Source organism: Pogonomyrmex barbatus, unplaced genomic scaffold (assembly GCF_055798465.1).
Source record: "Pogonomyrmex barbatus isolate J1 unplaced genomic scaffold, ASM5579846v1 scaffold15, whole genome shotgun sequence".
Classification (NCBI taxonomy): Eukaryota; Metazoa; Arthropoda; class Insecta; order Hymenoptera; family Formicidae; genus Pogonomyrmex; species Pogonomyrmex barbatus.
The window spans coordinates 6,035,299-6,062,307 of NW_028297111.1; the positions used below are offsets into that span (position 1 = coordinate 6,035,299).

At 32.1% G+C, this 27,009-nt stretch overlaps 1 protein-coding gene and 1 long non-coding RNA gene across 4 annotated transcripts in view; both read left to right on the top strand.

The window, feature by feature from the left end:
* The window catches only part of LOC105429942 (uncharacterized), a 540,048-nt gene that overhangs the window by 457,863 nt on the left and 55,176 nt on the right, over positions 1–27,009 (top strand). The window lies entirely within an intron of this gene.
* Positions 3,971–25,164, top strand: LOC148937329 (uncharacterized). The gene is made up of 2 exons (XR_016138569.1): positions 3,971–22,042; positions 22,324–25,164. It is a non-coding gene; the product is annotated as an uncharacterized LOC148937329 (long non-coding RNA).

A 27,009-nucleotide genomic window follows, 5' to 3' on the forward strand; every position in this document is an offset into this window, starting at 1 on the left:
CGCGCGGCGAGGGGAAGGATAGTACAGGGAATCCTACAGGGAACTCTATTTTACTGGTAACGGAAGTTGCCTTAGTTCGCCTTGAATCGAGTACAGCCGCAGAGCGCAGCACAGTCAATTCCCCACCATTATCTACCAGTCACTATATTGGAGTTACTTGGATTAGATAACAGAGAACGAGACGCTTACCGTAAACATAGACGTAGGTTAAAACGTATACGTATCTAATAACTTTTCACGTATACGTGTAACCCCTACATATACATTTTTCTCTGCCTTAACCTACGTTTACGTTAAACATAAGCGCTTGTGTCTCGTTCTCTGCCATCAGTCTTATTGTTTACTGTGTGCTTCGCATTGTGAAACACAATGTTAGATGTAATTTCCTACTCAATAATGTAACTCTTACATAACACATGCGTTATATAACAGTTACATTATTGAGTAAGAAATTACAATATATGTTATATGTAACATTGTGTTACATTATTATATAAAATTAGGCAAAGGATGATGGAAAATATATATATATATATATATGTGTGTATATAAAATTTTATATTTTATATTTTATTTATCTATATATATGTATTTTTATCTGATGACTATTTATCTGATGTATTTACCAATAAAAAATAATTACAAAAGATTTTGAAGTTTATTTTATATATCTTAATAAACAACTAAGTAATAAAAGTACTGAATAGTACATACTCACATACATATACATATGCATGCGACTACTGCATGTGTGCTGCGTGTATCCCTACTCCGCGTCACGTGATCTATTTTAGTTCGGCCATATCCGGATACAGCCACAGATGGCGTATATCATCCATTTTTCAAGAGGGGAGTTAGGATCTTCTGGGATAGTAGCCGCCGTTCATATCAGTGATGCTAGATTCAAGACGAGAGTCACAAGAGAGTCAGGGAGTGGGGATGCCGTACACAAGGAGAAAGCATGTCCATGAGAGTTCGGAAATTCGGCCGTCGTCGGATAATAGACGAGGCTAGCAAATCTAGTCCTGACTCTTTCATTCTTTATTCTCACAACTAGCCTGCTCGTTTGGCGATTCTGATTTCTGACCATCGAAACGATCGCGCTTTATGATATAGGTTACGTTCGCTTTAGCGCTTACAATTGTAAGCATTATATTAATAACATTGGCATACAATGTTCGTTATATTTAAAAAAAATGGAAATTATATCTGTTATTAGAAAGAGTTATATCTGTAATTAGAAAATAATAAAGAATAGATATAAGAAGATAGAAGATAAAAAAATTAGAAAAATAAAAAATTTTATTATATTTTTTTGTATTTTTTGTATTTTTTATATTTTTTAATTTTATTTTTTATTACATTTTTTACACATTTATCTTTGTAACAAGTTTAATATGTGCACATTAAAACAAAATAAAGTCTTGTGCAGATGCGATGTTCTTTATAGAGATTGTATATTATTTATTTAAACTTATTGCTATTATTATTATTTACTATTATTATTAGTATTTATTTAAGTTAATGCTTTAATGCATTTGATGAAACACAAGCAATTATCCTTTTTATTGTTGCATATTAGACGAAGATGGACCAGCAATATCGTCTGCAGCATGTAGGTGAAAACTTTTCTTTTGCTTTACCGAAGAGGTAACATATAATTTATCTGCCGACATAAAAGATAAATGCTTTTCATTGAGCTTCATGTTTAAAGCAGTTTCGTTTCTTGCTTTTAATATTGACTTCAATACACAAATGGCATTTACAGTAGTCGACGATAATCTGTTTCGTTTTTTTGTTTTAACGTCTGTTAAGAGGGAAAATTTTCTTTCCGGAGCTGCATTTGAATTTGGGAGTGCTCTAATAGAATTGAAGAGGACTCTTAAATTGGGATATTTGGTTTCATTATTTAAATATTGTCTTTGTAAATAATATTGTCTCTTTCCACATATTATCAAAATTTAATTATAACAAATCTTGTTTCTCTGTTACTGAAAAATCTGAATTTAAGGCAAATCATTCTTTCTTTACATCGTTTTCAAAATCACCCATTCTTGCAGCAATAAAAAAAAGATCATGAAATGATGTTTCCCTATCAGTACTCAATAAAGCTATATGTGGTAAAAGAATTTGTAATTTTGATAAAAATTTTGATAAAATCACTTACTAGTAATCTTTTGAAAATTTCTTCCGCTGCAGTTATGTAAAATCACAAACAGTTCTCTCGAACAGTTGCAACCATGTTTGCGTATCCATCCTCTATCAATTGATGAAGATATTCTTCACACTCCAATTCTAAAAAAATATCATTTAAAGATTTATAATTTTCTGCCTTACAAAATGTTATATTTGGCAAATGTTTCAAAATTTCTGGTTTTATAAAATTTGTACAAATTACTTTTAAAAAATCAATTGATTTTGACTGTAACAGATGTATCCTTGTTTCCTCAGCTTGGAAAAATGCATTAAATATGCATTTAAAAAATGTAATATATATTTTAAGAAAAGCAAATATGCTTTTGTATTCTGCATAACACGTAACAAATTTTCTGCAGATGTACCTTTCTCACTCACGATCATTTCATTCAAGAAATGTTGTATCGTATTCCAAGATTGAAGAAGTCTGTCGATACACGCGTGGTGAGAAAGCCCTCGTGTATTACATAACTTTACAATTTTGTGAGTGCTTTCTTCAAAACATTCACTTAATTCGGTGAAAATAGACCATCGCTTGGGACGTCTTTAAAAAAATCGAGTATTATTTTTGCATTTTCGTGTGAAATATTTTTTTCAGCGATTAAAGCAGCATATCGAACCTCCGCGAATTTTTTCCGCTCCTCAAAAGACGAAAACAGTTCGCTAATTTCTATGTTACAATCTTCATTCGATTATATTCATTCAATATTTAAATAATCCATCATGAGGTGGCTTATGGGAGTGATTACCTGATGAAGGGGGAAGAGGAGAGTGAATTATTCATATTAATGAATACTGCGACTATTGATTGAATGTAAGATTGACTTGTCGCAAATATAAGAAGTTCATTAGCAACTAGTAAAATTAATTGATATCGATGCAACAGATTGTAGCGCCGAAAAATTGTTTAATGCATTTAAATATGAAATGTGGAAACTACCTTTTTCAAATATTGTTGCCTTGTGCTATGCGACAATGCGTCCGTTATGGTCGGAAAACACTTATTTTTCAAGAAAAAATTGAAAGAGATGTGCAATAATGTATTGACATTATCATGTCCATGCCATTCTGCTTCATTAGCTTGCCGCGTGTGCTAAGATACCTCAAGCTTGTGAGGAATTTTTGAAAAGAATTACAAGCTATATAATTTGTAGTCCCAAGCGATGGTCTATTTTCACCGAATTAAGTGAATGTTTTAAAGAAAGGACTCACAAAATTGTAAAGTTATGTAATACACGAGGGCTTTCTCACCACGCGTGTATCGACAGACTTCTTCAATCTTGGAATACGATACAACATTTTTTAAATGAAATGATCGTGAGCGAGAAAGGTACATCTGTAGAAAATTTGTTACGTGTTATGCAGAATGTAGATACAAAAGCATATTTGCTTTTCTTAAAATATATACATTACATAACATTACAAATATATACATTACATTTTTTAAATGTATTTAATGCATTTTTCCAAGCTGAGGAAACGAGGATACATCTGTTACAGTCAAAATCAATTGATTTTTTAAAAGAAATTTGTACAAATTTTATAAAACCAGAAATTTTGAAACATTTGCCAAATATAACATTTTGTAAGGCAGAAAATTATAAATCTTTAAATCATATTTTTTTAGAATCAGAGTGCGAAGAATATCTTCATCAATTGATAGAGGATGGATACGCAAACATGGTTGCAACTGTTCGAGAGAATTGTTTGCGATTTTACATAACTGCAGCGGAAGAAATTTTCAAAAGATTACCAGTAAGTGATACATTTTTATCAAAATTACAAATTCTTTTACTATATATAGCTTTATTATTGAGTACTGATAGGGAAACATCATTTCATGATCTTTTTTTTATTGCTGCAAGAATGGGTGATTTTGAAAACGATTTAAAGAAAGAATGGTTTGCCTTAAATTCAGATTTTTCAGTAACAGAGAAACAAGATTTGTTATAATTAAATTTTTATAATATGTAATGGAAAGAGATTTTATGATATGGAAAGAGATTTTACAAAGACAATATTTAAATAATGAAACCAAATATCCCAATTTAAGAGTCCTCTTCAATTCTATTAGAGCACTCCCAAATTCAAATGCAGCTCCGGAAAGAATATTTTCCCTCTTAACAGACGTTAAAACAAAAAAACGAAACAGATTATCGTCGACTACTGTAAATGCAACTACTGTAATTTGTGTACTGAAGTCAGCATTAAAAGCAAGAAACGAAACTGCTTTAAACATGAAGCTCGATGAAAAGCATTTATCTTTTATGTCGGCAGATAAATTATATGTTACCTCTTCGGTAAAGCAAAAGAAAAGTTTTCACCTACATGCTGCAGACGATATTGCTGGTCCATCTTCGTCTAATATGCAACAATAAAAAGGATAATTGCTTGTGTTTCATCAAATGCATTAAAGCATTAACTTAAATAAATACTAATAATAATAGTAAATAATAATAATAGCAATAAGTTTAAATAAATAATATACAATCTCTATAAAGAACATCGCATCTGCACAAGACTTTATTTTGTTTTAATGTGCACATATTAAACTTGTTACAAAGATAAATGTGTAAAAAATGTAATAAAAAATAAAATTAAAAAATATAAAAAATACAAAAAATACAAAAAAATATAATAAAATTTTTTATTTTTCTAATTTTTTTATCTTCTATCTTCTTATATCTATTCTTTATTATTTTCTAATTACAGATATAACTCTTTCTAATAACAGATATAATTTCCATTTTTTTTAAATATAACGAACATTGTATGCCAATGTTATTAATATAATGCTTACAATTGTAAGCGCTAAAGCGAACGTAACCTATATCGTAAAGCGCGATCGTTTCGATGGTCAGAAATCAGAATCGCCAAACGAGCAGGCTAGTTGTGAGAATAAAGAGTGAAAGAGTCAGGACTAGATTTGCTAGCCTCGTCTATTATCCGACGGCGGCCGAATTTCCGAACTCTCACGGACATGCTTTCTCCTTGTGTACGGCATTCCCACTCCCTGACTCTCTCGTGACTCTCGTCTTAAATCTAGCATCACTGGCTCACGCTTCCATTTGTCCTACGGACGTCAGGCGGGCGAGTGCTTTCTCCCTGCGCCCTCTTATTGCGAATATCGCAAAATGATATAAGATTTTCATTTATCTCGTTCCCGTCTACCTTTTCACGAGCGATGAGAACAGTGCTACAGGACACTCTGTATAATGTTAGCGTGATATATAATTTTAATATATGTTAAGTTTTTGTTAATGTATGTTTTTTAAATATTATTTATCACAGTTAAATGATTCTTTCTGATTATTCAAGAATTAAAATAAATATTATTTTTGTAATATATTGTTTTTATATCTGCTGTTTTTTTAAATTCATACTGTATATATCAATTCATACTGTATATAACGAACGGTAACCAGGTAACGTCGGAGATGACCGCACGGTGCATGAAACTCGAAAGTACGATAATATTTCTATTTCTTTCTCATACGCGTCAAGAGCGCGAGAGAGTACAATGACATTTCTATTCTTTATTCACAGCACATCGGTATGAGAGAGTAGGATAATATTTCTATTCTCTTCTGCTAACCCAATGTTGTCGAGCGCCGTGCGCACATGTACGTACATTATATATATATATATATATATATATATATGTGTGTGTGTGTTACATCCGAGGTTCGAGAGAAGAGATAATATTTTTGATCAGGAGGGAGAACTCGAGTGGACGCACGGAACTGTTTTTGCTCTCTTAGATCGACGTCGTGGGGTCGATCCGCGAGTCGAATGCGTCCTAAAAGCACAAAGAAGGAGACAACGTCGGTGATGCTATAACCCTTATCTGCGCTAGCGCAGTCGGTGATCCGTTTTTAAGTCAGAGAATCGAATCTCTTTAACCAGGAATGGACCTCGTGCGATCTTCAGGGGGCCGAAAATGGTTCGGGGTCAAGATTTTTTTTAAATAAATAAATTGAAACGCAATTCGGGTTAACTATGATTTAATAATAAAAAAAAAAAGGAAATACAAACATCTTAACTCTATGCTCCTATGAAATAGCAAGCGAACACAAATGTTAGAATGTACATTTGAATATTTTCGTTACATGGAAAACTTTCGTTTACAAAACTTTCATTTATTAGATGTACAAAAAAGTTCTGAGCTTCAGATTTCATACAACCGAAATAACAATTTAAATTTTATATATCTTCCCGCCCTTTTGCGGTTTTAAAGCGTTGACATTTGGCCTTCTAAAATGCCATACGGTTTGGCGTTTGATGCACATAACCTCAAAAATCAGTAGTGTTCACGATGGCAATAACAAAAGAGCATATTCGATTTTCCATCCACTTCGCGTTTCATCTGAAGAAAAATGCTGCTGAAGCCACTGCAATGATTTGTGCATATGGAGAGAACGCTGTAAATCATACTACATGTAAAAGATGGTATCAAAAATTTCGCTAAGGAGATTTCAGTCTTGAAGATGAACCGCGTGCTGGACGCCCTCAAAAGATTGAAACGGACGAATTGCAAGCACTACTGGATATAAACTCTGCGCAAACTGAAAAGGAGCTTGCAGAACAGCTTGGCGTTACGCAGCAAACCATTTCCGTACGTTTACATACGATGGCAAAGGTTCAGAAGGAAGGCAGATGGGTTATGAATTCATAGGTTCCGCATGAATTGTCCGAAGACAACAAAAATCGTCGGCGTGACACTGCACTCATTTTGCTTTCAAAGTTCCGGAAAAAAGATTTTCTGCACAAAATCATTACAGGCGATGAAAAGTGGATTCTTTATGATAACCCTAAACGTAGAAAATGGATCATGGATTGATCCTGGTCAACCTTCGACATCGACGCCAAAGCTCAATATCCACGCCAAGAAGGTTTTGCTCTGTATCTGATGGGATTGGAAAGGTGTGTTGTATTACGAGTTGTTACAATCGGGTGAAACAATCACGGCAGACCGCTACCAACAACAATTTGAGCGATGCATTAGATGAAAAGAGGCCATTTACTGGCCAAGGACGTCATAAAGTGATCTTGCTTCATGACAATGCGACCACATGTTGCGAAAGCGACTCAGGATCATATCTTTGCATTAGGCTGGGAACTTCTTCCGCACGCGGCGTATAGCCCAGACATGGCGCCTTCCGATTATACCTATTCCCGTCGCTGCAGCATCATTTGGCTGATACACATTTCGTGAGATTTGAAGAGATACGAAAATGCATTGATGATTTTTTATCGCTTCGAAGCCGGTGAGCTTCTATCGTCAAGGAATTCGCAAGCTACCCGAAAGATGGCAAAAGGTCGTTGATGGGGAAACGGGGAATATTTCGCTGATTAATATTTTTTTGTTTGTTTTTGAATAAAGATTGAATTTTACAAAAAAAGCTCAGAACTTTTTTTTTTACACCTAATATTATTAAATATATTTGCTCGTAATGTGATATCGTTGGAAACGACGGAATCTCCGGACAAGAACAGCCGCGAATTTATCTCTTGAAATTATCGTTTCATCCAAGGAAAAGATAACGTTTTTAGGATCGGATTCAGAGGTTTTTGTTGGAATGAAAGTATATGTTGTATCTTATGTATTTGGACTTTGATCTTGCTTGGTTTTCTAAGGGTCTTCTAAGGCAAGTTTGTAAAGTTTATCTACCTTTATTCGAATTAGATCTCGTGATCATTCCCACTTCCAAAGATCGCACTTTTCATCCCGGACGAGTCCTCAAACTTTACGAGTTCTGTTACGTCCAGCCCAGAGTAAATTGTAAAATTAAGAATTAGAGATTTAAATGAATTAAAATTGATTGGGCTCGGAAGGACGACCAACTGCTCTCTCGAGAGTCAAGCGTGATCTCGAGTCGAACACACTGTTTATGTCTCGACACTGGGTCAACAATAAAAAAATGCTAGGACGCCTCGCTGTAGATGTATGTCGGTCATTTTTTGGAAAAGAACTTAATTCTTATTACCAGGGAAAGACCTCGTGCGATCAATGGAATAGGGAAAAGAGATCGAGGATTTTAAAGAAAATAAAAATTAAAATTAAACATTGATTTTAATTGGTAAAATAAAGATATACATAATAAAGAGCAGAAGAAATAAGAGAAGAAACATTTGTGTAAGTGTGTATATGTATATGTGATATTGCGGGTGTTACATAAATACGGAGGCCATCGGGTAGGATTCTTACGAGGGAGAGTATGAATGTATGAGTGAATGAATCTTTGGTATAATCCTACCCGGTAATACAATTAATATTCTCTGGATAACTTAAACTAATGATTACATAATAAGCAAACAAAAGAAAAATTACAATTAAAATATGTAAAATAAAATTAAATGTATAAAATATATAAAATAAAATTAAATATATAAAATATATAAAATAAAATTAAAATATATAATAATAAAAATCGTGTATAATATGTGTATAATGACAGAAGATTAATACATGAGGGTTAAGGAGGAGAGTACGATGTTCTTCAGACGGTGGAGTGATTAGATCTATAGAATGAGTTTCTTCGTCTTCTAAATCCTCAAAAAGAGATTCGCCATTTCGAAATAGGAGACCTGGCGAGAGGGGATAGAAGTCGTTGAAGTATTTTGTATCGGATGGATGCACTGGAAAATAGCTAGGTGCGATTGGTTGATGTTGTATAGGAATAGAAGGAGGAACAGAGTTAGATGACGATGCTGAAGGCTGATTTAGGGAAGATTCAGGAGCAGTAATAATTAATGTTGATGATTCGACTTGTTTTTTCGATATCTATTTAGATTTCTTAGTTCGGCTCTGACTTTTTTGTCAATTCCAACCGTCAGAACGACGACGATGAGATCGTTTTTTAGTATCGCGTTATCAAACTTTAGAAGCTGGGACTTCCGTTTGATTCACTAGGAGAAAAAGGATTGATCAATGAAGAGAGGTGTGAATGCGTATAAAAGAGAAAGAAAAGGGAAGAACAACGAAAGCCTCGCATAGCTCAGATCAGTTCAAAGAGAGAAAAAGAAAAGGGAAGAACAACGGGAACCTCGCATAGCTCAGACCAGTTCAAAGAAGGAGAAAAAAAAGGGAAGAACAACGGAAGCCTCGCATAATTCAGACCAGTTCAAAGAGAGAGAGAGAAAAGAAAGGGAAGAAGAGGAAGAGTGTCATGGAGCAAAGAAAAGAAATAATCTGAAATTTATAATTGATTGATAATTAATGAATGTAGAACTCACTGTTGATTAGCTAGAACGATTATCTCGAAAGAATGAGTCTCGACTTTTCTTCAAAAAGTTGGGATCTTCGTGCAGTCGAATGATTCGAATGGTTGATTGAATGGATGAAAATGACACTAATGAAAAATATCTTAATAATGCTGTCGCGGTTCAGAAGCAGGTTCCTATTTATATGGGATGATCAGAATCTGAATCTTGGTTGAGGGGTAAGGGCGGTGACAGGAACTCTGAGGTGCGTGCGTGCGTGCGTGCGTGCGTGCGTGCGTGCGTGCGTGCGTGCGTGCGTGCGTGCGTGCAAATCTGTCAAATGGGACATCGTTTATTCACGATGAAATTCATCCGTCAAGCTACAACGGTATAAAGATATCATAGAGATCTCTACAAGTGAATGAAAGAGAGAGAGAGAGAGAGAGAGAGAGAGAGAGAGAGAAAGTAAATGAAAAATCACATAGGTGCATACTATCGCGTATGGCAGGCATCGGCAAGTGAGCACTGCTCGTAGGCGCTCAATGCCCGCGGGCAACAGTTGAGCGCGCTGGGGCTAGTGTTAGGCGGTTAGACGCAATAAAGTGAGGAAATCAGAAACGTCTGTTCGTTGAACGTGTTGTTCAAGGAGTCAAAAGATATTGTGTCGCACAAATTCAGACCCAGAATTATAAAATAATAACTATCTATATTTTAAATAAACATTTCTTACAACAATATTAAATAAACAATTCTTATAACATTTAATTAGTATTTGATTCATAATTTTTCGATATTATATACGATATATCAAATGTTATTGTTTTATTTAAAACAACACAATTTAAACGAATTATTGCATTCAAATGTGAATCTATTAACTGTTTGTGTAATCGTCATTTATTTAATTAATTTCATAATAGAAAATAATTGTACATATGAATATGTAGAACCAAATATCTCATTATATATACTCATTATACTTATTATTATTACTTTGATTATCCATCACGTTACATTACAAGATCATTACATTACAAGATCGCAAATGTGTCTGACTGTTCTAGACAAGAGTAAAATTTGATTATACCATTGCTTAATTACTGTTTTTCTTTTATTTTGAATGTTTAACAGATTGATGTTTAGCAAATGTTTATTTTGAAACTGTTGGAAGTTTTCTTCGCGGAAAAAGAATTATTCTTCTAGATTTAAAAATATAATTTTAAAGCGTTAATTTCTGTTAAACGTGATATATATATATATATATATATATATATATATATATTCATAATTTTATGATTGTATTATAAGTTTATATTTTAATACATTGTTATTGTTTATATTATTGTTTTTATTTTTTTGTTATATTTAAATTTTCGTTAAATATATTTAAATGTAATAATTATATTATACAATTTTTAATAAATTATATGCTAAAGCACAAATTTTAACAACTTACAATATTTAAAAATAGAGATAAGCATTTTAATTAAAATTTTCCTATAATGAATGCTTATTATTAGGACAATCAAAACATATTAAGGCACATTTCTTTATTTGACTAATAAAAAAATTAACTAAATATAAGTTGAATTTATAAGAACTTATGCATTTTGAGTCCTATATATTACAACATATGTAAGAATTAGACAACCGTAAGCGGTCATGAAAGAGATTCGGAATATAAACAGCTAACGCAGAGGAGCCGTCGTGGTCGTGCAGACTGAGTGTCAGATTAGTAAACGAGGGATCCCGAGTTCAAGTCCAGTCGGTCTTCGTTTATTTTTCCGAATCTAATAAATATCTTTCACATATTTTTGCATATTTCATCTTTAAACGGTTTAGCTAAACTGTTAAAAAAATAAAAATAAAAAAATTTTATGATTACAAAGATTCGAGTACTAATAATTTAAGACTGTACTATCATTCATATATACATGCAACGCTATTTTTGTAAGTGTGAAATGCGAAACTTTATTCCAAAGTACAAAAAATATTAGATACGCTCCTGTGCACAACAGGCGGGCACTCGCGGGCACTCGCGGGCGCCCGCGGGCGCCCGTGCCCATTTCAATGTTTTGCCGATCTCTGAATTATCGCACTGATATTAATTTATTTAAAAAAATATTATGATCTGACAAATCTTGTTTTTCAAATTGTAATATGGAAAACCGACATAATTTGCATACTTGGTTCGATGTGAATTTACATGCGACAAGAGTTAGAGGTTTTCAATGCAAGATTTTCGGTGAACATATGATGCGGAATCATCGGAAAATTATTGAATCTTTCTTTTCATAGTCATCTTAATAAGAACAGATATTTGGAATTTTTGAAAACTACTTTCTCAGAATATTTACGCAATCTTCCATTATCAATCTTTCGAGACATTTATTATTTTTCAACAAGATGATGCTCCAGCACACAATACACGTGCTGTAATCAACTTTTTAAATGATAGATTCCCTAATTGTTGGATAGGTACTAATGGCTCTATGCGTCACCGAGATCTTCGGACCTTCACACCTTGCAATTTTTTTTTGAGGATATATTAAAGACACTATGCAACTATTCCTGAAAATGAAGAAGATTTACGATAAGATCACTAGCTATTGAAGGCATTACAGCAGAAATGTTGCAGTCAACAACGGAAAACGTTAAAACGCTTCGAATGCTGCATTGAATGATGGTCAAAATTTCGAGCAATTTATGTGTTAATAAATGTTTCATTTTTCATCAATATGTCGAAAAAACAATGTTTGTTTACTTTCTTAATCTCTTGGATATTCCAAACCACGTTCAAAAATACTTACAATCCAATTTACTACTTTAATACTTAAGTTGCCGATTATTTCGTAAACGATGCATAATAGCAATTTTTTATTACATATGATTTTGATTGCAAATGGCCCCTATTATATAAATATGCAAGGGAAATTATAGGTATCTATTTAAAAAAACTATGTTGACCTACATAACTTGAAAAGATCACAAGTAAAAAAAAATTTTTACTTGCATATTGTAGCTGACTCAGAACTGTGCAAATTTCTCTCATTACACTTTCATAACATCAACCAATTGCGAGATATTTGTTCGGACATCTATGGACGGACACCCTATGTATACACACACACACACACACACACACACACACACACACACACACACACACACACACACACACATAATAATTGCTAAAGTGATATATATTGCGCAATTATATTAAATTTATTATAACTTTGTAGAAAAAATATTATGAAAAGCAATAAGAAATCAAAATAAAACTAAAAATATAGGTTATATTCTTCGTGCTCCTTCAAGTTGTTCTCTAAACAGTAATCACAGTTAATTGTAAGCGCCAAAAAATTGTGTTGCCTCCAGTAGGTCACTAAAAATTCCTAAAATATTCCCTCCTTCTGAAAGGGAGACTCAAGATTCATTTATTTAAAATAAAGAAGCCTTGGAGATTCGAAGAATCCTTCACGGAGGATCCTTCTTCTATCCTTAAAATAAGGAAAGATTATGAATACGGATATAAGTGTGCGAACATAAACAATATCTTGTAAGTATATAGTTGAGAAATTCCAAACGAGCGCGTTTTCGAGGGACAATCTGATAAACTCAGAAGGCGACGTATATCTAGAACAAGCGATAAGAGCAGGAAAACACGAAGCCTGCACACAAATTATAACAAAAGTAATTTCTTTATTTAACACTCGGTAACACAATGCTCAATAAGCGAATGCTTGCAACCGAATGTTGACTAAAGCCAATGGGCAAATGTGCTGATGTATAATAAACCAATAAGAAAGTAGATGAATTAGATCGAATATATTATTGGCTATCACAAGTAAAATAAATATAAGTAATTTTGTAGCGACAGCAACGGAAAAAATAAAAATTAATAATTTCAATAAAGATTTCTGATAAATTCTTTACAATCCTATCAAAGTTTGACACCAGTTAATTGATGTGAAAGATTCACAACAATTTGATGTTAAAATTCACATTCCTATTAAGCTGGAATCCCTACCATCGTAAATCGAGTTCATATATATATATAATTAATTAAATTAATTGAATTTATTTCATATTAAAAGACTTTAGCAACTAAGATCCTGCTTGCCGAGGAATTTCGCGTTGTAGTTTGTTAGTCAACATGTACTCAGTTCATACCCTAGTAGCACTTATCTATTCTGAGAACGTTTCACGGGATATCATACAAGTATATTCGAGATATTCTCCGAACATTCGAAATACGTACTGCGATATACTGTGGAATGTACTTAGATCGTTACTACCGCTCACTAACCTGATCCCTGGTATGTACTGGAGAATATCCCGCAGTATGGCCATAGGATGAAAATGTTTAAAAATAATATATCAGCATATATAATAGTATATAGAGCATGCATAAGTGTATCCCAGCTACATAGATCGTGAAAATTTATAATATACGTGACACCTCTTACAGAAAATAAGTAAAAAAAAATGAAAAAAAAATGAGAGAAAGTAATGACATGATTTTTTATCTTGTATCATTGTATGTTTTTAAAACAATCACCCATCCTACTTCCCTAATAGCACATGATATCATTCGAATATTCTACACTCGTACTGAAAATACTGTGATCATACTATTGCCTAATATACCAGAGAACATTCATATGACGGTATATCATTTCTCGTATATTCTTAAGCTCATCTTCAGAATATACCGAAAATATCCTATCAGCACATGATTTCATACGAATATTCTGTATTTATACTGAATATACTGTGATCATACCGAAGATACTAAGATACTAAGATTATTCGTATAAAATCTGTGTAGAATATAATTTGTCGTATTCCAAGTAGCAAGATGACATCATTATGACGATGATTTAAGATTATTTTTTGTCATTCGCCGTCAGTCCAAATAACGTAAAATAAATGTAACATTTGTCACGAAATATTACCATTATACCGAGGCCGAGCCTTCGACGATACTCTAGGTCGAGACTACAGCATAATTAAGACTTTTACAATTTAAAACAAAAGTAGTATTCGGAGCAACCTCCCGCGTACATGCGTGTCTGCATCGACATATAGCCGCGACATTACGAAATTACTGTATCTAACTCAATTCTAGTTGTGATCAAACTAAAAAATAAAATCTAAATAATCTAGTAAGCTAGTATCTTTGTGATTGTGACTATAATTTAGCGCCAATTATTGATATCAAATCTTTTACAAATTTTATACATTATTACAATCATTTAAGTTGGCAATGTAGAAACAAAATTTTCTTTTTTAAAGAATTAAGGTTAGTATCATTTGGATCAGAATAGGAAAATTTTTCATTAAAAATTCAAGTTTTTTTTTAAAGAAATAGACAATAGATGACTTCCATCGGCAGACTGAGTCTTTGTGTCGAATAATTTTTACTTTTCTGAATTTCAAGACAATCGCGACGTGTCGTTAATTCAACGATCTTGCAACATAGCCTACTCAAAGCTAAATCTAAATTCACTCCTTTCCTATTAAATTGATAATCAAATTTGAAATCGATTAATCCCCGAATATTGAAAATTATTTTATTACGAAAAATATTACTCCAGCCAGGAATCGAACCTGAATCGCTCGCTTAATGCGCGAGTGTCTTATTCATTCGACCACTGAGGCATGTGGTGATATTTATCGTAATAACCGGATAAATAATTTTGAAAGAACACTAAGTGCTGCGTGAAAAATAACAATAATGATAATTACATTTTTTTTAAAGAATTAAGACTACTACCACGTGGGTTAGAGTAAAAAGATGATATCACTTAGGTTTTATTTTCTTAAAATAAAAGATATTGCCAGTTAGATTTTATTTTTTAATACAATATCACTTGAATTTAGTAGAATAATAAGTAATTTTTATAGTAGGATTATAACTTAACGCCAGTTATTGATATCAAATCTTTTATACTAATGATATTATTTGAGTCGAGTTGACAATGTGGAAACAAATTTTTTTGTTTTTTAATTAAAGCTAATACCATTTGACTTAGAGTAGGAAGACTCTTCAAGGATCATAAAGATATTAATTTACTACTTAAATTTTATTTTTTAGTTTGATCACAACTAGAATTGAGTTATAGCAATTTCGTAACATAATTTTGTTAAAAGAATTAAAACTACTACCACATGAGTTGGAGTAAAAAGAATCTTCAATGAAGATACAGAGATATGTACCACTTAGATTCTATTTCTTTAAAATAAAAGATATTGTCAATTAGATTCTATTTTTTAACTTGGTTAACAATAGTTTCCTTTTTTTTCAAGCGTCCATTATATTTGACCCTTTTTTTATAAACTTTTACAAACTTTTACATACTGCAATTTATCATGTTTCACTCTTATATCCAAATACATCACTAGTCTGATGAACTTTTTTAACAGTTGAGCAGCAGCACAAAAAAGTAAAAATAATCTGTATACAGAAAAAATAGAAAAAATCTTTAAAACTATTTTTATTATTATTAGCTGAAATCTGTTAATTAATCAAGTTCAAATATCACCGTTATTATATAATTAAAATTCTTTATTAAAATAATAATTTATTAATAATTCATAATTTATTAATAATAATTTATTAAATATAAACATGAAATATTACAAATATTATTTTATTAATTGTGTTATACATATATTTGGTATTATAATATTTGGTATTATCTACCAAACGCTCCATGTATTATAGATCATTGTGCTATATATTATTATAGCATGTATATTATTATAGTAATATTTACTGTATGTACCATATTATATATTATATTATATTATAGTAAATATAGTATATTATGATTAATATAGTATATTATGATTAATATAGTATATTATATATTATATTATATTGACAGACACAGTCGTGGCTCGTCGCCAAGTGTGCTTCACGAGCACGAGATCGGCCGTGTCTCTTTACGCGAGTTGCTGATTATCAAGATTATCGAATCTCAATAACGGCTGAATCGATCAAGTTCTGAATAGGCGCAATCGATAACTTGGGTTAAAATTAATAAAAGTATTTTTAATTTTTTTCTATGTGTCCTGTGAGCGGAGATATTACAATTCAAAATCTGATTCTACAGAAATTTACTTTTAAAAAACGTTATTATTATTATCGTCGCCGTCCGTATAAGCTACGGTTGCAATTTTCGTCACTACGAAGTAGCGGCATTAGCAGTCAATTTTTCGGAGTGATGTTCACATACGAGAGCGAGCGAGACAGCGAAAGAGCGATACGAGAGCGAGCGAGACAGCAAAAGAGCGAGTGAGATGGTGAAAGAGCGATACGAGAGCGAGCGAGATATGAATTTTAATATTTAAATGAATATATATTAATAATAATAATAATAACAAAATAAAACAATGAATATGACTTGTGTAATGCGTAAGTTGATTCGAGTATGCAAACGGTCACTATTTCAAAAGACCGTTATCGTAAAGTTAAAAATGTCCCATGGATATTGTCAAAAATGGTTCTTTCCATTCAAGAATCAGATGAAAAAGACTCACAAAATACTGATTGGGTTTTGCATGGTTTTCAAAATATAGATAAATTTTCTTATCATGCAAATGCCATTTTACAATGTTTATTGCATATAAATGTTATCAGAAAGCATTTATTTAATTATGATAAATTAAATTAATTTTAAATTAATTTTTTTTAAGTTAATTTTAAATTTATTTGAGCATCGATATGAACATGGAATGAATAATTTGAGTATCTATGATATACGACAATCTTTATAGGAGAATATTTTTCGACTATTAAACGAGATGCATTCGAATTTGTTACTGCTCTTTGTACAAAATATGATTATCTCAAAAATCTAATACAAAATCTAATACAAAAATCTAATAATCTAATAATCTAATACATCTAATCAAATTACTTCTACTAGTTAATGCAAATCTTGTGGTTATACAAAAGTTACTATTGATAATAATTTGTTTCTTTCTATTAAAAATTTGAATAAAAAAAGTTACATTCTGAATGATTTATTAAATACATATATATTCACATTGGTGTCAGTTATATGACAAATTATGTGAATGTTGTGGAAAAAATAATATACTATTTACAAATGAATTAATGTCGGCAAAAGAAATACTCGTTATTTGTCTAATTATTTTTTCATTAGAGGAAAATAAATTAATAAAGATACCACAGGAATTTAATTTATGTACTATACGAAATAACTAAAAATATAACTAAAATATTAATAGCTAAACAGCAGTATAAAGTAATAAATGCTATATTTCATCATGGTACAAATATTGAGAAAGATCATTATACAAGTATGTGTAAAGAAAGGAAATTTTGGATTGAAATTAATGAGCGCAAGTTAAATAAAAGCAATGGCCCAGAGGTACTAAAGATATTTATATATCATTCTTATAAAAAAGTTAAATAAAAATATATAATAAGCAGCATATGAAAATATAGATGCAGATTTTACATAATATATTTTCAAATTTTCATAAATAATTTTTGTACAAAAGTTTACTTTAAACTAAATTTTATATATTTATATTTCACTACTAATTTTATGTTTATATTTCATTGCATATAAGTTATTTCTATATTATATATAATAAATTTATTAAGGAAATGCTGAATTGACGTGCGAAATTCGACGAAAATGTTCACACATATGCACATCTGCACATACATAGATACATTTATGTATACATACATACACTCATACATACATTTCTGTATACACATGATACACATATGAACAAATTTTTGTGATACTCCCCTGATCGTAATAAGTGTTTAAGCCTAATTCTAAGAACTCAACATTGCTTCTTCATGTAACCTTCTAATCTAGCAATTTCAATTTTGTAGGTACAAGCTGTAAAAGTTTTATATAAAGCAAATATTTACGCGACTTGACATCTTTGGATGCCAATTTAAGATACTAAAATGATAAAAAAGATCTAAATTTTAAAATTTTTTCTCGTTCTTGATATGAAATTCATATGCTAGGCATGTATTAATGCATAAATTTTAATTGTGGAAAAGGATTTCTAGATCTATGAAGTTAATAAAAAATGAGAGCAATACAAAAATTATTGCGTTTTGTCGGCAAAGCCTCGTCTGTATTTCCGATAAGGGGATGCTAAACTGATTTATATATAATAAATTAACTATTATATATAATAAATTTATTAAGGAAATGCTGAATTGACGAGCAAACTCCAACGAAAACGTTTACACACATGCACATCTAAACATACATAGATACAAATTATTATAAGCTAACGCAATTTGCATTGTAAATTATTAATGGCACTTCGAGCATAACTGGATCGTCAGTATGATGTGTTGTAGCTAGACCTACAACTAATAATAAAAGTAGTCCGCATGGCAACAAAAGTAGTCCGCATGAATCTCGGAAAAAGTCTTTCGAAAGATGACACAAATGTGTGACCGCCGAAATTGCGACTAGTCTTTCGAAAGACCACAGAAATGCATCACGCGAGAACATTGCGAAAAGCGTATCAACAAATTCCTAAATTTGGTGATCAAACCGAGCGTGATATTGATCAATCAATATCACGCAATCGATCGACGCAACCGATCGGAATGCTGATCGGGCATCGACCAGTCTATATAACCGACCTTACAAGGCAGAGTCGACAGAGTCGAAAATTATGTGTCGTCCGGAATCAAACTTATAATAATCGCACGAGATATTACCGAATCTCGTAGCGAAGTTCACGCGAGCCATACTATCAGCATCTCAGGTGACATACTCGGTCGTCGGCCGCCAGAGTAACGCGATACGCACTGAGTCGCCCGACGTTTAATCGTGTGTAAAATATAATCGTTAATATATCAAGCATTTGTGCACTTGTTAGAATAAATCAATTAAAATAAAGAAAGTGTGTGTTAGTGAATTCAAGAAGATCCCTATCTTCTTTTGATCCTGCTCGGAGTAACAAATCCTTAGGCTTGACGAACCCGATTATCTCGAATCGAATATTAACGTCGTAATACCCCCATCCGTGTTACAACAGATGACAGAATAATTCGACGCTTGATAGTAGCGATCAGTTTCGCGACATTTCTTAAATGGAGTGCTCGATTAAGAATGCGGCAAGGCTTTTTCATTTAAATAAATTCGAAAAGGATGGCGGTTTGCTTACGGGCTACAAGAAAAAAAGGGAACGGCTGTGTAGACGTGGTTTTATTTAAATTAAACGCAATAGTGGTGAAATGTCTGGCATATCCGCGAGTTGTCAACCTTCCATTTTAAGTTTGCTGACATATTGAGTCGAAGGTTATAACTATGATATTTCTGTGCTGCCAGAAATGACATCCTGCATCACGGCAGTATCGGTGGTTGGACGGTAGTAAAGCCATAGTATAAGTAGATATAGTAGGTTCACTCTGCTTAATATCCATGAAATGGTTGTCACTCGCGCATGACAGAAATGCACACTCAACAATATGGCGGTTCAAAAAAATTGTACATAACCACAGTATTGTGGTATAAATTTGTCAAAGTGGTGTATATAAATTTGTCAAAGTGGTGTATATAAATTTGTCAAAGGCCAACACAACAATTTAAATACTCTATAGTGTACAAAATTTATATAAACATAAATAAAGAAATGGATATCGAACTGAATATTCGTTATATTCTTTGTTTTAGGTATTGCGTATATATGGCATATTTTTGCTTAGACTCTAGTAAAAGAAGAAAAATTAAGTATAGAAAGAATTATTGAAAAGTGAATTCGAAATTAACACACGCTTACAACATAGGATGAGTCAATGAAAAGAAAAAAACTTCAAAAAATTTCACCTTTATTTCTTTTGTAATTGCACACACACACCCTCCCCCCCATACACACACACACACACACACACACACACACACACACACACACACACACACACACGCACACCCACCCACACACACACACGCACACCCACCCACCCACCCACCCACCCACCCACACACACACACACACACACACACACACACACACACACGCACACGCACACCCACCTACCCCCCCCACACACACACACACACACACACACACACACACACCCGTTTCGATTCTGATATTTCTATACATATTTCGTATACATAATTGAAATAAGTTAATAAAACATACGACAGATATATTTGCGAAAATTTCTGTTCTAAGTTACAATTTGTACATTTGCCTTATACGTTATGCAAGGCAGAAACACGATGTCTTATTTCGACGAATAGAAAAGTTTTACAACTTTGCATGTACAAAATGATACAGTTCCGCACTTTGAATTAGTTTAAAGAGTAATACTGAGCTTGTAAAATTATAATCAAAAACCTAACAAAAAAGATCTAAACATCAACAATATGCGTATAATTATTTCTCATTTCGACGACATTGTCCATCTTTCTTTTCGTGTACTCATCCTTGTCTTTCATCAGAATCAGATTGCAACGTCGTGCTTTTATGGTAGAAGCTCAGTATTGTTCTTTAAACTAATCCGAAGTGCGGAACTGTATCATTTTGTACATACAAAGCTGCAAAACTTTTATGTTCGTAGAAATAAGACATCATGTTTCTCCCTTTCATAACGTGTAAGGCAGAGGTCGGCAAAATGTTGAAATTGGGCACGGGCGTCTGCGAGCGCCCGCGAGTGCCCGCTTGTTGTGCACATCTCAGAAACGTATCTAATATTTTTAGTATCTTGGGATAAAGTTCCGCATTTCCAAATGAAACTTAATTTATGGATCAATCAATTTCAATCTCGGTAGTTGTTACATTTTTCAAATTTATTATCTGTTGCCACATTCAAGATAAACAATAGAAATAAAGAATATATAAATTCACTTCAATTATTATAATGAATTCGATTATCGATTTAAGGAAATGCATGTTTTAGAAGAAGACTTATTTATTTTTATGACATCTTTTACTTGATATTAATATAATTCATACATACAATTAGAATTAATAGATTTAAAATGTGACACTGCTCTTAAAAATTTTTATACAATGACTGACATCACAATCTTATTCATACATATCTCAAGAACATTTTATTTATACATATCTCAGGAACATTTTCCTCGACTATGCTTATGCTGCAAAAATAATGAGTATGTTCAGGTCTACATATTCATGTGAACAATTATTTTCTATTATGAAATTAAATAAATCGCGATTATGCGAACAGTTAACAGATTCACATTTGAATTTTGCAATAATTCGTTTAAGTTGCCAAAACACCTGATATATCGTATATAATATCGAAAAACTATGAATTAAATACTAATTAAATGTTATAAGAGTTGTTTATTTAATATTATTGTAAGAATTGTTTATTTAAAATATAAATAGTTATTAATTTATGCTAATTCTGAGTCTGAATTTGTGCAACACAATATTTTTTTACTTCTTGAACAGCACGTTCAATGAACAGACGTTCCTGCTATCCCCTCTCTTCACTTTATTGCGCCTAACGCTAGTCCCAGCGCGCTCGACTGTTGCCCGCGGGCATTGGGCGCCCACGAGCAGTGCCCACTTGCTGACCCCTGGTGTAAGGCATGAAAGAATGGACCAAATCAGAGTCCTTCATTCTCATTCCGTCGAAGTAAGAAATGATTATACACATACTGTTGATGCATAGATCTTTTTTGTTAGGCTTCGGATTGTAATTTTACAAGCTCAGTATTGAGCTTTAAAGTAATTCAAACTGCGGAACTATATCATTTTGTCCATACAAGACTGTAAAACTTATATATATTAGGTGTACAAAAAAGTTCTGAGCTTTTATTTGTAAAATTCAATCTTTATTCACAAACAAACAAAAAAATATTAATCAGCGAAATATTCTCCGTTTGCATCAATAACCTTTTGCCATCTTTCGGATAGCTTGCGAATTCCTTGACGATAGAAGCTCACCGGCTTCGAAGCGATAAAGTCATCAATGCATTTTCGTATTTCTTCAAATCTCACGAAATGTGTATCAGCCAAATGATGCTGCAGCGACCGGAATAGGTAGTAATCGGAAAGCGCCATGTCTGGGCTATACGCCGCGTACGGGAGAAGTTCCCAACTTAACGCAAAGATATGATCTTGAGTCGCTTTCGCAACATGTGGTCGAGCATTGTCATGAAGCAAGATCACTTTATGATGTCCTTGGCCAATAAATGGCCTCTTTTCTTCTAATGCATCGCTCAAATTAGTCAATTGTTGTTGGTAGCGGTCTGCCGTGATTGTTTCATTCGGTTGTAACAACTCGTAATACAACACACCTTTCCAATCCCACCAGATACAGAGCATATATAGGAATATATGTATATATATCTAAAATAAAAACACAAATTATATGTTGACTGTTTTTATTGAAAATACTGATGGGATTATCGATACATTACAGCCGGCATCTTTGAATTGGCTTTACAGATTATAAAATTCTTTTATGCAATTGAAACATAGCACAAAAAAGAAGTGCGGAATGGATTTTGATAAAAAATTAAATTCACTTTATTCTAGCAAGCAAGCTTATTGAACGTTTTATCGATCTCATAGATCGTTTATCTTTCCTCTGCAACGCCATCTATTGCATGATCTGTCAACTACAATTACTGCTCTATTTATTATTTTATATCTGCGCCAAGCATATATATATATATATATATATATATATATATATATATATATATGCGTAAAATCATATACAATCATATACAATCTGTTCAAGTCTCAAACTTTTTTTCTAAGCTTTCAATCATAAATCCAAAAATATAGTATTGTTTATTCATCTAGTCCGAAGTGCGGAACGTATTCATTTTGTATATATGAGCTGTAGAATTTTTGTATTAAGGAAAGGAAGATCTAATGTAACAGCTGTACGAGCTAAAATTACGTGAATTTTTTAATTTTTTTCTTATTTATCTTATTTTTCTTGTTAAATCGATTGTCCCGCATATTCTTTTTGTGCCTATTTTAATTGCCTGAAAAGATTTTGCAATCTGTCAAGCCAATAAAAAGTTCTTTGATGCACTGTAATGTGTCGATAATTCCCGTCACTTTAGGATCCTCCTAAGACTTGATTACAAATAAAGGAATCAAATTACAAATAAAAGAATTTCATTTCTTTTATTTATAACACTGAAATTCAATAATATTTAAAAATGTATGTATTTATTATATTTGTTTGTTTTATCCGCACTATATTATCACTATATCCCACTGCTTAATCCTTAAATGCCTTATATAAAGAATATATTGAGTGTTATGTGAAAATATCGCATAGAAATAAACATATTGTTACGACCGAGCGGTGTTCCGCTCGATGCTACCCTCATATCCAACTTGATTTCCACTTGAAGATCGTTCTTTGCCGACGCGGTCGTCAAGCGATTGTCAAGCGTTGTTGTTGTTCTTGTGAGAGAATCGACGGCGCAGCGCGCGAATTAAGTGTACCGCGGTGATTTTATATTTTATAGTAAAGCTTTTGTTATTGCTCCCGTGCCCCTGTGAATAATAAAGTGTGTGTTCCTTCATTTTGCTAAATTGTCTTTTCTTTCCCTGGCGCGAGTATTACGCGAGTGAACATTGTCGCGAGCGCGACAACATTGTATAAATTTTTTTTTTAAATTAAAACGTCAAACATTAAGGAATGTAATGGTAGTAAACAAAAATGTATGTGTATCTTTATTAATAAAAAATTGATAAGCAAAAATAAAAACATAACTGAATGTACTACACTCATACAGGTATTTAAGGATTAATATTTTAATGCTTGCTTTTCGGTACATTTTTTCATGACATTTCTTTAAAGATATTAACAAATTATTTTAAAATAAATTATTTTTCTTACCAGTGTGTAATAAATTTATGGTAGAAGTAGGAGATGAAGAAAAAATAAATAAAATTTCAAGATTCAGACGAGACTCAAATAGACTGTGAAGATCTGATAGAATATACATATATTAGAAAAACAATAAGATAGCTTTATTCTAAATATTATCAATAAAACTTCAGCTAACCTGTATAAAGTTGGTAAGTCCGTTATAAATACAACATACAATAGTACATCTAATAAATAATATTAACATTTTCAAAAAATTTTTTGATAATGCATTAGGATCATCTATGAAAAAAACCAAGGAGAAACAAGCAAAAACAATTAAAAACAACCCTGAAAATCCAAGAATTCCTGACAGTGAAATTAATGGAAATGAAGAAACGGAAATTGTTGAGTGGCTAAAACATGCATGAACATTGTTCCTTGGTATCATATTTTTTAAATATTATATAACTCTTAAATTAAATTAAGAAAGTAATTTTTCAATATTTTGCCAATAAATCATTAAAATTGTTATTTCTAGTTATGTTAATTATTTCCCATATGACATAATGTGTACATGATATCAAAAATAGTTATTAGAAATATTGCAACAGTATGTATATGTATATGTATGTGCTCTGCATTTCATAAAATGTACATGTATTATTAATATTAACTTAATGTATACATATGAATATCCATGTACATTATGAAATATAAAACACACTGTAATATTTCTAATAACACCGTATTTGATGTAAAAATCACACCGCCAATATTAAGATTCACACCATTGGTGTCTATTTCACACCGATATTTTTTAGAGTGTATGAAAATTATCAGACCATGAGCATTGTATTAAGAATAAAAATATAATATTAAAATAAATAAGAAATATATATATATATATATATATATATATATATATATATATAAGAAAAAATATTAATTTTCTCTTTTTCTTTCTTTGATTTCAAGTAATCTTCATTTCTTCTTATTAAAATCAAGTTTTATTTTCTTAATTTATTACATCTATTTTTCAAATTTTGTTTCCTCCACATATTTAATTTATTAATGCAGAAAATTCATAAGAAAAGTTTTAGAACATTATAGTTTTAAAATACTCTGTAACTTACGAGTTATGCGATGAAATGACGTTGTGTAGATATTTTACATACAATGTCACCGCGAACAATAAATTTATTTTATTCATAATGGTCAGACGTTTCTTAACATTAAAATACTGAGCAATCGGGAGCATAAAAACAGGAAAGATATATGTGTAAAATGTATATAATTCGTCGGCGATAAAATCAGATACATGGATAAAGAAATATAATTAAAAGTAAACAAACACGAGAATAGATTCGTCGATGATAAAATAAAAATTCAGTATATGACTAATGAAAATAAAAATTCAAATTAAAAATAAAAATAAAAATTAAAAAAAAATTAAAAAATGAAAACTAAAAACACAAACGTCGTTTCGACTTTATATTAGGTCTTTATATTAGGTCTTATCTTCTTCAGTGCGGTAATACAATGCAATGATAAGACATAAAGACAATTAACGAAATAATAGATGTGCAGAGAATGTCAAGTACAAACGGTTAAGAACTTAAAACTAAAACTAAAAAGCAACGCTTAATTGTGTTAAGCATCAACCGACTAATGCGCGCGAATGTAGTGTCCAATATGTCTTCATGTCATACCCACAGATGCACCCTCATTTTGCGTATTGTTGTGATCCGAGATACGTGTAATCGCCTCGCTTCTAATTGCCACCAATTTCGCTCTTTTTTAATTCTCGACGCATATTCCATGTTTAGACGACGTGAACAATCCCCAATGTGTAATGCCAATGAGCATGGAAATGTCATTAAGTGAGAGATGCGCTTCTCCTAAGTGTGAAGAAAATGTATTGATCACAATGTCATTTAATTTAATTTAATTTTTATTATTTAAGAAGATAAATTGTAGAAGATGGAATTAGTCTTAAATGAGTCTCGATGTTGTGAAATAGATAAAACAATGCAGATACCTTGGAGACAGTCCACGCGGTCAATTGTAAAGACGGATCGGCGTTACTGATAGTTAATCTCAGAAAGAAACTCACGAATGTGTCGAATACAAATATCGTCGCTAAGAAAGATCGAAATATTCAAGGTTAGAGAGATAGCAGAGACTATGGACATATCGAAAGAACGCGTTGTCATATATTGACTGAAGAATTGAATATGCGCAAACTATCCGCGCGTTGGATGCCGCGCTTGCTCACTTTGAATCAAAAACGAATTCGAATGAACATTTCCAAGGCCCTGTTGGAGTGGTTCAAGCGAAACGAGTCAGATTTTTTGCGTCGATTCATAACTGTAAACTTGGATCCACCACTACACTCCAGAGACAAAAGAACAGTCAAAACAGTGGACTGCAAAGGGTGAATCTGCTCCGAAAAAGGTTCCATCAACTAGGAAGGTAATGGCGACTGTTTTTTGGGATAGTCACGGAATTGTGTGTATCGACTATCTTGAAAAAGGTAAAACAATAACGGGAGCGTATTACGCATCATTACTTGATAAGCTGAAGGCAGAAATTGCAAAAAAAACGGCCGCATTTGAAGAAGAAGAAAGTGCTGTTCCATCAAGGTACCTGCTCACACTTCGACGGTCGCCATGGCCAAAATTCACGAACTGCACTTCGAATTTGTTGACTACCCACCGTATTCACCAAATCTGGCCCCCAGCGACTTTTTCCTGTTTCCT